This window comes from Tetrao urogallus (assembly GCF_951394365.1).
Source record: "Tetrao urogallus genome assembly, chromosome: 1".
NCBI classification, from domain to species: domain Eukaryota; kingdom Metazoa; phylum Chordata; class Aves; order Galliformes; family Phasianidae; genus Tetrao; species Tetrao urogallus.
In genome coordinates, this window is record NC_136813.1 from 38,539,998 (window position 1) to 38,556,007 (window position 16,010).

Sequence of the window (16,010 nt, forward strand, 5' to 3'; positions counted from 1 at the left end):
TAGTTTAAATGTCAGGGGAAATTTTTAAATGAGTGGCAAAGTGGTAAAAGCCAAAACAGGTTGCCCAAAGAATCTGTGGATACACTGTCCCTGGAGGTGTTCACAGCTAGGTTGGAAGAGCAACCTGACCTAGTGCCTGATCTAGTATTCCAACCCTGCCCATGACAGGAGGATTGGAACTGTATCATCTTTGAGGTCCTTTCCAAAACCATTCTAGGATTCTATCTCAGTATAAACCTTGATGGGGTGTGAGGGGAAACAACAGCATGTAAACAAAGTGTGAATAAAATTACAGAAATGAAAGCTAGATAATTGTCATTAAGAGTAAATTTACTCAGCAATGACTCTCATTCACGTAGAACCTGGGCTTCTACATTACTCATTTCTTTTTACCTCTTAGATCCTACACATGGAGAACCATCAACGTTATTTAAGCAATATTTGAGAAAGAAGATGCTAGTGTCATGCTTCTCTCTACTACTGTATAGCTCATAATGCTGCCAGTGAATTTCACTGTGTTATTTCAGAAGCAGACCTGTCTGTTTGCAGGTGAAAATTCTTAGACATAGGTGCCAGAAATCATGCTCCCAAACATGTCTTGGCTCCAAAAATGCTGAGATATACTATGCTAAGAGGATCTGTAGTGATGTTTATGTGCTCTAAAAGACATTTCCGTGTTAAGGCAATTTTATTTCTAGCAAGAGATATTTAATCATTTATTTAACTCTGAATCAAGAAGGCTTTTTGTTTTGTTTGCTTGCTTTCTTATTCAGTTGATTGCTTTGTACACAAGATAACTGTAGATTATATTATCTATAAAATACCATTATATAAAATTCTAATTCTTCCTTTTGTTTCTGCTTGGCTTTTGATACATAGTATCACAGTAATCAGACATTTGTCAAAGTAATGAAACATGAAGAATCAAAAGGCAAATGCCTTTGGTATGCCTTACTGTATTAAAAGTGTCAGTGCACAATGCTATGAGGATGAGAACAAGCAGAAAGTGTTGAAAAATGTGTTGTTAAATGATGATGGTTGTGATCTTCTGGGCAGAACTGAATCCTGGGGAGAAGATTCCTATAATTGTGATATCAATAGAAATTAGTACAATCTATATAAAGGAAAGGTGGAGTGATATAGTTTATAGAGCAAATCAAAACTGTTAATCATCCTAGCAAGCTACAAATTAAAGCAGTAAGTGGAAAGGTAAATTTCTGTGAAGTGGGATACAAAGAAAGGAAGAAAAGGAAATGACAGTGTGTGATTGATGTAAATGATGAGAATCACAGAACGGCCAGGGTTGGAAGGGACCCTTCAAGGATCATGAATGTCCAAACCCCCTGCCACATGCAGGGCCACCAATCTCCCCATTTAATACTAGACCAGGCTGCCCAAGGCTCCATCCAATCTGGCCTTGAACACCTCCAGGGATGGGGCATCCACAACCTCTCCGGGCAGCCTGTTCCTGTACCTCACCACTCTCTGTAAAGAATTTCCCCCTGACATCCAACCTAAATCTCCCCTCCCTCAACTACAAACCATTTCCCCTTGTCCTGCAGTTATCTACACTTTCAAAGAGTTGACTTTCCTCCTGTTTGTAGGCTCCCTTTAGGTACTGAAAGGCTGCAATGAGGTCACCCCACAGCCTTCTTTTCTCCAGGCTGAACATTGTTATTGTCAAAGAGCACTGGTCTCAGGACAGATCCTTGGGGGATGCCACTCGCTACCGGCCTCCACCTGGACATAGAACTGTTGATGAGGAAGGGAAGTAACAGAACACAAGGTCAATTCAAACTAATTCCTGCATGCTCAAAAACCCAGGATGCTTTTGATAATACAAAATGAATAAATATTTGTTAGACAACACATAGAGAAAGCACATATAGAAAAGCACATATAGAAAGTCAGGAAGATGACCCACAGGTAGCCAGCTCTTAAATAGGTCTAGGAGGGATGGAGCCTGGCTCCACCCCTTCCGGCAGCACAGGTGAATTGCCTTCACCTGCGCTCCTCTGGCTGATTCATGGCTCACCTCAGGTGGTCAATCAGAGGTTCAGGCTGTGACTCAGTAGTTCCCATACAGTCTTCAAAGTCATCTTTTTCAAACTGGATGAAATGCAACAGAATTTTTGTATTTCTCAACAGGAAAATGATGCACAGCTGAACTCACTGAAATAACATCACCTTTTTATGTATAAGAAATATTGCCTTCCTTCAGAAAGAAAAGACTTTTGCATTTACTGTATGATCTGCCTTTATGCAAGCTCATGCTGTTGTAACAGCTGTAAATATAGTTTATATGATTATAAATTCTGTACTTTTGCCAAAATAATTTAGATAAGATAGTGAAGACCATCCCATATACTTAGATTCTAATTGATATTGAAGAGAAGTAGTAAGAAAGGTGTTAGAGTGGTCATAGTGACTATTATTATTAGAAAGAAAAATGCTTATATCTAGAAGCATTTTCCAATATGATCCAGGTATGCTGACACTGTCAGCAAACATTTACACATAAAGACATTCAATCATATTCATGACTGAAACACTGAAAATTATTTCACAGCGGTTTTGAATATTATGTAAACTATAATGTCATTTATGGCAATATAGTTAAGCTAAATGTGCTTATTACCTAAGAAACTAAAAATAATCTTAGGGTGGTCTAAAAAAACTAGTTGGATTAACTTGTCAATATTAATTCTGAAGAGCAGAACATAAAATAGAATATAAAAAAGTCTGGATTATCCAGACCATTTAGCAGCCAATCTTTCTGCAAGAGCTTCAGAATTTCACCTGATCTTTAAATAACAGTCTTTAGGTACCTGCCTGGTTGCATGATTAACAGGTTAAAAGTTGGTCCTGTCAGACGATTTTGAGATGTGCTTCTACTGTCCATTGACTTAATTTTTGAATAAGTGAAGAAACTCAGATCCTCAGAAAATCCAGTGAAATGCTTTTAAAAACAACAGAAATTTGCATGTAATGTAATGATAACAGGAGTTTTTTTTTTAATAGGCTTTTCAGCTGTGGGACATGGTCCACTATGTCCTGTAGTTGTTTAAATGATTGCCCCAGCAAAATCCCTTTGTGATAGCAATTACATAATTATTTGACAATTAAATCTATGTATAGATCTGAAAGAAATGCTGAATTTTGGTAATTCCGTTTTATTGCCACAAGCTTTAATTTAAAAAATGGTATATTCTCTGGTATTAATTATTCCTTTCCCCTATTTCTAGCTGCTATTTCCTCTTGCTAGAATAAAACATTGTTTTATTTACCTCTATTTACAAAAACAGGGACAAAAAGTCCCTCATCAGGTTGAATCTCTGTCTATTTGATGATGTCCATTGCATATCAACAGATATATCCTATTGGTCGTTTGATTATCAATTGAGCATGTTCAATAGAGTTAATAGGGTTTTCAATTCCAATAATGAATTAATGATATTGTTTTTATTTCTATTAGACTGATAAGTGAAACTTTCCCACCCACTGAATGCTAAAATCATTTCTGTGAATGTAAAATATTGTCTGAAATATACTGCAACCAAAGGAAAATATTTCAAACTGTATTTGTCATCCATCTTATGAAGTAGTAAGTGATGTTTCCCTCACACCAAATGGATGGCAGGCAACCATTCTGGATGACAGAAGTCTCTGAAAAAACAGGTTAGAAATGCCCAAGTAGAGGAAAATGATGTTTCATAAAAATCTGTTTTAAAGGAAATTCTTGGTGAAAGTATTAAAAGAATAATTGATGAATTATTTGATAGATATATCAGAAAAATGAAGCCATATAATCAGAAATATATTTCTGATATAAGGAGGGGAGACACTTTTTATGGATTGTGATAGGTGAAAACTGCAAAAGTTTATAAACAGGCAACTAAGTGCATAGCTTGTATGATTTGTAACTACATTGTGTACTATGTGGTACCATTAGCTTACAGGAGAATTACCCTAGATAATGTCAATATTGGCATTAGTATTTTGGCTCAATAAAAGCAGACTAGTGAACACTTGCTTCTAAATTGTTTATATATGCACTATTTGTAGTTTTGTAGTTTTACATTATATTTGGTCTGATTCCTAGGAATGAACAACTCTAAAACATTTGGGCCAAAAATATTCAGAAGTCCAATTGTTGGTTCATAGATCTTCTTTCTCCATCAGGGACAGGAGCACAGTTTGCACTTGGAGAAGAGCATGCAGTCTCATTTTATGCAGAAGGAGACTAATTCATATATACCAAATTTTTTTTCACAAACTCATCACAGTAAAAGGGGACATATATTTATTTTTTTTACTTATAAATCTCATACAATTACAAATATTCAGACATATTTGTACACTCATTTAAAAATCAGTGGTGCAATGAATCAAGAAACTACTATTTAAGAAATCTATAACTTTCCCTGGATGACTGTGTTTCCCTGCTGATTCCAGAGGGACTGAGTAGAAATACTATACCAATCCTCCTTTACACTTTTATCTTCTTTCTCCTGTCTCATCTCCTGCACGCTGAAATGTTAGCCATACATGATGGTGATTAAATAAACATCTCCGCTGTTCTGTTGTAGTTTATGACATCATTAGAAATCCTCAGCAGAACTGATAGATGACCTAACATTGCTAACTATTTTTGAGGGAAATACCTCTAGAAATAAGTGAGTTTTATTTCAAATGTCACTATGTATAGAGGCTTATGTTGTATTTTATGAGTTTTAATATATGTAATACCATGCTTTCCATTATTCTGGAAATTACTTTAGCTCTTTTTTCTTTTTCTTACAGAATAAGTTATGAAAACTTATTAGCACAATATTATCTCCATTGGGGATGCAAAAAGGTTCAGAGAGCAACAGTGAGAAAATATATGGGTGGAGATAAAGAAAGTTTAATAGGTAAAAAAAAAAAAAAAAAAAAAAAGGCAAAATAAGGAATTAATTCAATATTTCCTTTTGGTAGGCAGATTTTCAGCCATTTGCAGGTAAGGGGTGCTTCATCATATGCAACACCTTCTTGTTTCTTGAAAAGTTCCCTCCACCCTCCTCCTTCTTTACTCCAGCTTTTATTGCTGAGCATGATGTCATAGCCATATATAGTTTGAAATATCCTTTTGGTGAGTCTGGATTAGCTGTACTTGCTGTTTCTCCTCCAAACCTTTCGTGTACCTCTACTTGCTGCCCGGACTGGGTGGTGAGAGAAACAGAGAGAAATTAACAATGTTACATGGAATGTCCCTGGAAAGTGTCCAGAGAAGGGAAACGAAACTGGTGAGGGGGCTGGAGCACAAAACTTATGAGGAGTTGCTGAGGGAGCTGGGATTGTTTAGTCTGGAGAAGAGGAGGCTCAGAGGAGGCCTCATCGCACTCTATAACTTCCTGAAAGGAGGTTGTGATGAGGAGGGGCATCTTCTCCCAGGCAGCAAACAGGACCCAAGGAGATGGCCACAGGTTGTACTGAAGGAGATTTAGATTAGACATAAGGCAAATTTTTTTCTCACAGAGAGTGGTCAGGCACTGGAATGGCCTGCCCAGGTAGGTAGCAGAGTCGCCATCCCTGGCAGTGTTCAGGAGGCGTCTGGATAAGGAGCTATGAGATTGTTTAGAGGCTTGTGGTAGCAATGGTAATGGGTACACTGTTGGACTAGAAGATCTTGTAGGTCCTTTCCAACCTTGTGATTCTATAATTCTATGATTCTGATGTGTAAGCGCTGTTCAACTGTAGCTGAAACACCAATGTGTTAGCAACACTGCTTTGGTCATAAATCCAAAACATTAGCACCCTATGTCTGCCATGAGGAGAATTAACTCCTTTTCAGCCATGCCCCATGCAGCAGTGGAACGGGCCTGTTCCATGGATAGCCTACTGATGAGAGCTGTTTTTGATGCCTCAAATGACACTGAAAAAAAAAAAAAAAAGGGTTAAAGCCTCATGAAAGCTCCACCGAAGAACTCTGCTAAGAAATACAGCAACAGTTTCCATTTGAAAGCTATTTTCAAATAAAGAATCTGATTACACAAACAAAGAATACACAACAAACAGCAAAATCAGCCAGGTTGCAGCGGTGCTGCAAGCATACATATTCTTGGCCATGTATCCCATTGATCTTGACTCTAATTTTGACTGAGAGGTTGATTATCTTGATCTCAACCCTGTCTCAGCATTATAGACCTGTCTTGTGACAACTGGAATACCTGATCATGGTCAGTGCTTCTGAATCTTACTGTGACTCACTAAGTCCACTCCCAGATTTCACCCTACACCTATCTCATCTGTAGGAACTTGGTGATCTGGATGGTGATCTGGACTATTCTCAATTGGGCTACTGGCCAGCACCCTTACCCTCCTTGAGTGTTATGGCATGGAGCTGTATTCCTGCCAGCCGTTTTATCACCCACAGCTACCTTGCTTTTGCTGATATATGTTATATGTGACATTCAGCAGACACAATTACAAGTTTGAAGACTGAAAATGTTGTTTTCATGAGATAATGGCTAGCAATCACAATAGAATTATTACTGTAAAATATTAGATGAACTTAGGGGAGTGAAAAATAAATTTAGAGAAAATAAGGGTGTGTAATGAATGGGTGGATGGATAGATAGATTGACTGATAGATCAAATTTAACTGACTGAGTAAGAAGTGAGAACCTTGCAACAGAAACTCATGTACTGAGTACAAGGAACAACTATAAAAGAAACAAATTATCTGATTTCATGTTATCATCATGTGATCTATTTTGCCTGAGAAGCAAAGCTATATCCAAAAGAAGATAGTAAAACAAGATACTAATTTAAGAACAATAGATCTCTGGGTGAGTTAATATTTGAAAGTTAATAGGGGACCTCAAAAACATATTTCTATTTCAGTATTTTCAACTGACATTAAATGAAAGTTCAAGAAAGTGACTCAGATACCTAAGTCAAAAAGATCCTGTAGCACAGCCTGATCAAGTATCCAGGTCAGACAAATAGGAGACCAAAATATTGAGTCAGTACTGTAATATAGTCCCAAGGCTTGACATTAGTACATGCATAGATAAGTGAAGATAAGGAGTAGTGTAAGGAGAATAGAAATTCAAAAAATTGACATAGATAAAACTCATTGAAATAAGAAAAGGAAAAGTGGGAAATAGATGTTATTATTACTTCTCCTAATCAGATTTAAATTATTAATGGAAAATATCAGGCAGGAAATTTAAATTTTCTAGATAAAGGAATCAAAAAAGGAGAGGGTGATTTTATGCTCTGTGGAGGAATCATTTTTGCTAATCAGGATATGGTCCCAAAACAAAATATGTTATTTTGAGTGAGAATAACATGAATAAACGTACAAAGGATTGCTATTAAAATGACATAATGGAGGCATATCTCAACATGTTTTCTTCAGTCATATTCAGGAATCAGAATATCTCCTAATAATTCTGAAACTTCAAATTGAATACCAGCAAATTTGAGCAGACTTCGTGATTCACGGTGGAGCCTGGAGGGGGAATAGTAATACTGCTACCTTGGACTTCAGGAGGGCGGACTTTGAATTGTTCAGGGGACTAATAGGGGGAGTCCCCTGGCATTCAGTCCTAGCAAGCAAAGGGGTCCAAGAGAGCTGGTTGCTCTTCAAAAAGGAAGTCTTAAGGGCGCAGGAGCAGGCAGTCCCCCTGAGCTGCAAAATGAGCCGGCGGGGAAGAAGACCGGCGTGGATGAATAGGGAGATATTCCTGAGGCTCCGGGAGAAAAAGAGAATCTACCGCCTGTGGAAAGAGGGACAGGCCACTCAAAATGAATACAGGGAAGTTGTTAGGATGTGTAGAGGTGAAATCAGAAAGGCAAAAGCCCAGCTTGAATTTAACCTAGCTGCTGGTGTGAAAAGGAATAAGAAACTCTTTTATAAATACATTAACAGTAAGAGGAGGACAAAGGAGAATATCCACTCTTTGCTGGATGAGGCTGGGAATGTGACCACTGAGGATAAGGAAAAGGCGGAGGTTCTGAATGCCTTCTTTACGTCTGTCTTTAAAAGTCAGATCAGTTATCCTCAGGATACCCCTCTCTCTGACCTGGTAATCTCGGCCGGGGAGCACACTAACCCCCCTGCGATTCTGAAAGAAACAGTCAGAGACCTACTGCTCCAGCTGGACTGTCACAAGTCGATGGGGCCAGATGAGATCCACCCAAGAGTGCTGAGGGAACTGGCGGAGGTGATAGCCGAGCCGCTTTCCATCATCTGTCAGCGCTCCTTGTTGACTGGTGAGGTCCCAGATGACTGGAGGCTTGCCAATGTGACTCCCATTTATAAGAAAGGTCGTAAGGAGGATCCGGGGAACTACAGGCCTGTCAGCCTGACCTCGGTGCCAGGGAAGGTTATGGAGCAGATCGTCTTGAGGGAGATCATGCGGCATGTGCAGGGTGACCGGGGGATCAGGCCTAGCCAGCAGGGGTTCATGAAGGGCAGGTCCTGTTTGACCAACCTGATCTCCTTCTATGATCTAGTGACCCATCTGGTGGATGAAGGAAAGGCTGTTGATGTGGTCTATCTAGACTTCAGCAAAGCCTTTGACACTGTCTCCCACAGCATTCTCCTGCAGAAGCTGGCAGTCAGAGGCTTGGATGGGTACACTCTTGGCTGGGTAAGGAGCTGGCTGGAGGGCCGGGCGCAGAGAGTGGTGGTGAATGGAGTCAAATCCAGCTGGCGACCGGTCGTGAGTGGTGTTCCGCAGGGGTCGGTGCTGGGGCCTGTCCTCTTCAATATCTTTATAGATGACCTCGATGAGGGCATCGAGTGCACCCTCAGTAAATTCGCAGATGACACCAAATTGGCTGGAAGCGTGGATCTGCCTGGGGGTAGCGACGCCCTACAGAGGGATCTGGACAGGCTGGAGAGCTGGGCTGGAGCCAATGGGATGAGTTTCAACAAGGCCAAATGCCGGGTCCTGCACTTCGGCCACAACAACCCCAGGCGACGCTACAGGCTTGGGGCGGTGTGGCTGGAGGACTGCGTAGAGGAAATGGACCTGGGGGTATTGATTGATGCTCGGCTGAACATGAGCTGACAGTGTGCCCAGGTGGCCAAGAAGGCCAATGGCATCCTGGCTTGCATCAGAAACAGTGTTGCAAGCAGGAGCAGAGAGGTGATTGTTCCCCAATATTCAGCACTCGTCAGGCCGCACCTCGAGTACTGTGTCCAGTTTTGGGTCCCTCACTGCAAGAAAGATATTGAGGCCCTGGAACGTGTTCAAAGAAGGGCAACGAAGCTGGTGAGGGGTCTGGAACACAGGCCATATGAGGAGAGGCTGAAGGAGCTGGGAATGTTCAGCCTGGAGAAGAGGAGGCTCAGGGGAGACCTCATTGCTCTCTATAACTTCCTGAAGGGAGGTTGTAGTGAGCTGGGGGTCGGCCTCTTCTCTCGTGTCATTAATGATAGGACCAGGGGGAATGGTTTCAAGCTACGCCAGGGGAAATTCAGGCTGGACATGAGGAAGTATTACTTTTCAGAAAGGGTGGTCAGGCACTGGAATGGACTGCCCAGGGAGGTGGTGGAATCACCGACCCTGGGGGTGTTCAAGGAAAGACTGGATGTTGCGTTGAGGGACATGGTTTAGTAGGAGCTATTGGGAATAGGTGAACGGTTGGACTGGGTGATCTTTTAGGTCTTTTCCAACCTTAGTGATTCTATGATTCTATGATTCTATGACTTATTTAACATGTAATTTAACAATGGTATATAATTGAAAAGTGGCTATTTAGAAGTTTTGTATAAGAAAAGAGTGATAAAGATCAAGTCAGCCAGTGTGGTTACAATTGATGTGCACTAGAAAAAATTTGCCAAATAAAGAAAATGATTGTAAAGGAGTGCACAATGTAACTGTGACTGCGTTGAAAACTGATCATGCTAAACGAAACCAATATCTCTCATAATTTTGGGGGGAAAATATGGGAAATAGAATAGATATATTTTATTTAGAATCCAAACTTTACTTAAATGTTACGTGGGAAATTTGTTTAGAGGATGAAATATGATGGAGGCATTTTGAAAAATCTGAAGAAACTAAAAAAGATTTTCTGATCACCAAATAATCTAGCAACAGAATTTCCCAAGAAATAACATGGATTAAATAAATATGTTCATTGATATTGGTATCATGACTATAATCATACCATACATTATCATTATATTATTATAATTATAATAATATAATATAACATTATATATATAATATTATAATAATTATATTATATCATTACATTGTTACAATATTGTCAGTCACTCTGTAATTCTATTATTGAATATTTTACAGATAGAAAAGTAGGTCAAAAATTATATTTGGGCTCAGTCACTGTGGAGAAGATGTTTTCCAATGGCTCAAATCTTCTAAGACAAAACAGAGTTTAGTTCAGTTTTGGGAAGAGAGGAATTTGATATCAGGGTTTAATTAAAACAATCTGATCTCCTTAATGAAAATTGGCATGTGAAGCAGGTGATCTGTTCAAGTCCTTTATAGAAAGCTTAACAATCACTTGTTAACCTTTAGGTTTTTTATGCAACCACTTGACAGACAAAAAAGGCAAAAACTTTTCTCAGAGGACCCAGAATTCATTATTATTATTTCTGTTTCATTCATTTGTTGACACTTTTTCATGGTTATCTCTGGATTATGTTTTCCAAATAGATTATCATTATTATTATTATTATTATTATTATTATTATTATTATTATTATTTTAATACAATAGCATACAACCAGACATAGGGCTAGAAAATATTTGTTTGCAGGGTTCATGAACTACTGGTCATAGCAAATGACCTTGAAATCTGAAAACATCATCCAGCCAAGCAAGCAATATTGGATTTGTGTCAGGACGTAAAATATTTAAAGACAAATAATAGAGGATCACAGGCAATTCCACAATAGCGTGTGTGGACATTTTGGCAGCTCTTAGATTTACAGCACCACAGTTCTGTCTGTGTGGGCATAAACCAGTCAAGTTGTTCTGCAGCAAGTGTCATAATAATTTTACAGGGCATTTAAAAAGGAATATGCAACAAGGACACATTTTCCCTAAGGAAAGCCATAAATAAGAACAAAACGTTTTTTTTTTTTTCCTTTTTTTCTTTTTAGTCAAGAGTACAGGGCATTTAACCTGTCAAAACACATTCCTTTCTTTGTATTTCATTTTCTTCATTGCTCTATATAATAACTGCATGTTGAATGATTCCAGTGTTTTTCCTTGAATGCCCTTGCCTAATAGGCCATTAGAAACATTTTTTATTCTTCACAAACCCAATTACTTCTCAAAGTCTGTATAATATGAATTTACTTTTACTTCTGTATATGCTAGTTTATAGTACTATCAGTCAGGTAGATTTTAAATTACCCAAATTCTTTGTGTTGTTTAAATTACCTAGTCATTAAGCTGATACTTATTTTCATATTCACATCTGCATAATGGAAGATGAATAATCAGCTAAAGTGACACATTCACAATATAACTGTAAGCTTAAACACTGAAAAAGGCACTGCAAAGCTAGGTGTTAAAAGAACTCAGTCACATGCTTTGGGCCTAATTCTCCATTGGCCCACTGTACAGTGGATCAATAACTTAAATTATTAAGTGCCCATCTTTCTTTGAGTTACAGACAGTAATACTGACAGTAAAAGAGAGCAAAGCAATGATACTGAGGTCATCACTAAAAAAAAAAAAAAAAAAGGGAGAGTGAAAAGGATGCTTATTATCACAGAATCATAGAAACATAGAATTGCTCAGGTTGAAAAGACCTTAAACATCATCAAGTCCAACTGCAACCTAACCATATTACTCTAACTCCAACAGCCCTTTGCTAAATCATGTCCCAGAGCACCACATCCAAATGGTTTTTAAACACATTCAGGGATAGTGACTCAGCCACATCCTTGGGGAGCCTATTCCAGTGCTTAACAACACTGGATGCTTACTCACTGGGATACAACTAAATCACTTATAAAGATGGCAACGAATTAATAGTCTTCAGACACTTCCTTGGAATAATTAGTTCAAGTTTTGAAGATGATTGTCATCCAAGTGATTTCTGACTGGTCTGCTTGACTTTACTGCACTGTTTCTGAATGAAGGTAGTGCACATGAATAAACATCTTGACTGGAGTAGATATCATGTTCTATGTAGCAATTCCTTCTTTATTCTAACATCCCTTATTTTTTCAAATCAGGTGGCTTGAACATATATTATATACTATACAATTTTTTTATTTTTTTATTTTTTTTTGTATGAGGACTTCTTGGTTGGTGGAAGACAGAAGTCTTCAGTGAGGTTTAATCATAGAATCATAGAATGGCCTGGGTTGAAAAGGTTCACAATGGTCATCTAGTTTCAACCCCTCTGCCATGGCCAGGGTCACCAGCCACTAGACCAGGCTGCCCAGAGCCACATCCAACCTGGCCTTGAATGTCTCCAACAACGGGGCATCCACAACCTCCTTGGGCAACCTGTTCCAGTGTGTCACCACCCTCAGAGTGAAAAACTTTGTCCTAATACATAACCTAAATCTCCCACCTAAGTTTAAAACCATTCCCCCTTCTCCTGTCAGTATCCACCCTTGTAAACAGTCGTTCCCCTTCCTGTATATATGTTCCCTTCAAGTATTGGAAGACCACAATGAGGTCTTCCTGGAGCCTTCTCTTCTCCAAGCTAAATAAGCCTAGTTCCCTCAACCTTTCTTCGTAGGAGAGGTGCTCCAGACCTCTGATCATCTTAGTGATCATCCTCTGGACTTGTTCCAAGAGTTCTGTGCCTTTCTTGTGCTGGAGGCCCAGGCCTGAATGCGGAGAGGTTTAGGTTAGATATTAGGAGCAATTTTACATGCAAAGAGGTAATGACACAAGATTCATAGTAATCCCTCTTGGTATGCCTCTTGGCAATATTTAGTCCCTTAACATCCACAGAATAATTTAATATTTTTCTCAATTATCATCTTTACTTTGCACTTAAGTTTAAGACAAATACTGTCCATGGCTATGTTACAGGATTAGAAGAATATGGAAATGTACCATTTGGAGGAGTGGAGGAGTAGATTATTGAAATACTTCTATCCTGTTGCCAGTCTCCTCGCAATCCTGCCCATCAGCAACACCACATTAGCGCCCGTACCGTCTGCACCCCATCCAGTTGCAGGGACATGAGAGATCCACGCATAAAGTGTAGCTCAAGTGCCGATTTATTGCTGCGCAACAGCAATATCCGATGATGTTAACTTCAAAAGAATGCTCAGGATGAAGAAGACAACTTTTAAACTCATAATTGTACCCTTTATTAATAAGTCTCCATAAATTGTAATTTTAAGAGGCCTTAAAAAGCTGAGGGATTAGATTCTGTACCAAGGAAAAATGGACAGAGGAATCCCTCCTGCTCATGTTTTGCACTATTTGTTCCTTTGAACAATTGAATATAGTAAATTTAGCCATCAAATGAAAAATAAATTGAGAAATCTAAAATGTGAATGTAGAGGCCATAGGAAATTTTTTACAGAAAGTATTCAGGGATTTCAAAAAAGAAATTGTTTCGTATCTCTTCAGTACAATATTACAAAGGAAGAAATCAGACCAGTATCAGTGGTTTCCTTCATTTTACTTTTAATTTGCAGTACAATATCATACTGAATTTTGATGATCTTTTCCAGTGAATATTCAAATTCTCAGTACAAATGCTCTGAACTGAGATATTTATGCAATCTGTGTTCAACTGTGTTATCTACAGTTGCTTAGATAAGCTATCTAGAGTTATGGACAACTTTGAGAGTTGTACAAGTTCCGAATATTTGAATATGAGGAAAGGCTTGATTCAAGTCAGTTCTATACTATTGCCATCTCATCTTTAAAGATATTTTATCGTTTCACAAGTTTATCAGTTTAGCTACCCAACGAAACAGTCACTGCAATGCTGCCTTACTATGGTAATGAAATTTTAGACATAAGTTATAAAACATTAATATCTAGTGAAAGATTCTTACTCATTTAAAAGCACCATGAGTATTTAACCAAAGTGAATAATATTAGGATCATATTCAAGTCTCAACAGCCTTTCTGCTATTTAAGTGCTACTGTTTGACCTATTTATTGTGTATTAGAATGGAAGAATGGTTGAATCCAAAAGAGAACGTCTTGACATTTAGGTACTTTGACATTTTCCATCAATATTAATAGGGCTATGAAACAGTCATCCTTCATGTTATTTAACAGTAAAGTAATGCTTATTAATTACAAATGTTATTTAATCAGTTTAGGCAGTAAAGGTTATGCATTATTTCCTTCTTTATTGTGATTAATTTTAAACCTGGAGAGAAGCAAAACCTTTCAGAAACGAAATTACTTATACAAGATTTTAACTCTCATAGATTTGTAGACCCTTAGGAAAGCTGTGCCATACAAAGAAAGAAAAAATGCATTCAACATTTAGCAATCTGCATTTGTTGCTTTGATTTCTATCAAATTCTCTTTCAAAACCACATTTAAATCTGTCTCTTATTGTTGGAAGTTAAAATATACAAGGAAAGATCTAGGGCAAATCATTTTGTAAAGACTTGTAGCAACAGGACAAGGGGAAACAGTTTTAAATGGGAAGAAGGTAGATTTAGGCTAAACAGTAAGAAGAAATTCTTTAATGTGAGGGCGGTGAGACACTGGAACAGGTTGCCTAGAAGGGTTGTGGTTGCCCCCTTCCTGGAAGCATTCAAGGCCAGGCTGGATGGGACTTTGAGCAACCTGGTATAGAGGGAGGTGTCTCTGCAGGGGGATTGGAACTAGGTGGTCTTAAAGGACCCTCCCAACCCAAACCACTCTATGATTCTGTGATTCTAAAACCAGGACTGAAAGCAAATGTGCTATTGTAACTATGTGCTATTTAATGCATAACTTTACTAATAGAGAGTATTTATAGTAGTAATTTCTAACAGAGTGAATTAAAATGAAATGTCTACCTATATCGTTATAGCAAAGTTCTTCAGAATTGAAATGTGCCTTAAATGACAGCATGTAAAACAGAATTATTTCACCACTGCAATGTTAATAATATACAATCCTATACTCCTGAGATTATGCTGTTATCTCAGGTCTAATTACTAAAGTAACACACAATTCCAAGGTTTATGTTTGTAAACTGAGTCCATTGTCAACCATTATCATTCATCTGAATAACAGAAAAGCACTCATTGTTTACTGCTGGCCTTATTCCTCACAGCTGGCACTGCTTTTGCAATTGGTATTTTATTAGTTAATCATCAGTATCAAAAAAACATGCTATTGTTGCTCGGTACTACTATGCAGACACAGCTGGAAAGTATTTTATCTGATAGAGATTTTTGTATGAATTTTTACTTTTTACTGTTTTAATAACTTTGAGCATGGAAGTAACAGCTTTATACTGTGTTTGTAGCATCCCATTCTCTCACATCCTACTGAACACGTACTACAATTAAATTATACAATTTAAAAACTAGTTGTGAGTAAGCTTAGCTGAGTGCTTTTTATATTAAACAGATTTAGAAAATGTTTCATTAGAGAACATATTATTCTGTAAAGTTTCTCAATTTCTCATGGTTAAAAGAATAAAAATAATAAAATATTCTTTCTAAGTCTTTCTATTCCTATAATACTCGAAGAAGCATAATGAAAATGTCAAAAAACTTAGCCTTAAGTTATTTATTTATAACAGAAGAAGAGTTTCTTCACATTATTGTTTCTGGAGCCTGTGTGAGGTTCCATTGGCTACATTCAGAAATTACAGATCATTTAATATATTAATTTTAAGGATCTGCAATATTTTCAGGTTGTTCCCCAAATTTGTCTTATTAATTAACATGCTTCGGGAGGCAAATCTTTTCAATGGAATTGTGAGATAACAAAGTATCTGGTAACTTCATTAGCAGATTAATAACATTGGAGTTTTATAGGAAATATAGTAATAATTTCAGCTGATGTTTATACTATTCCTAGATTGTTCGCAAAATA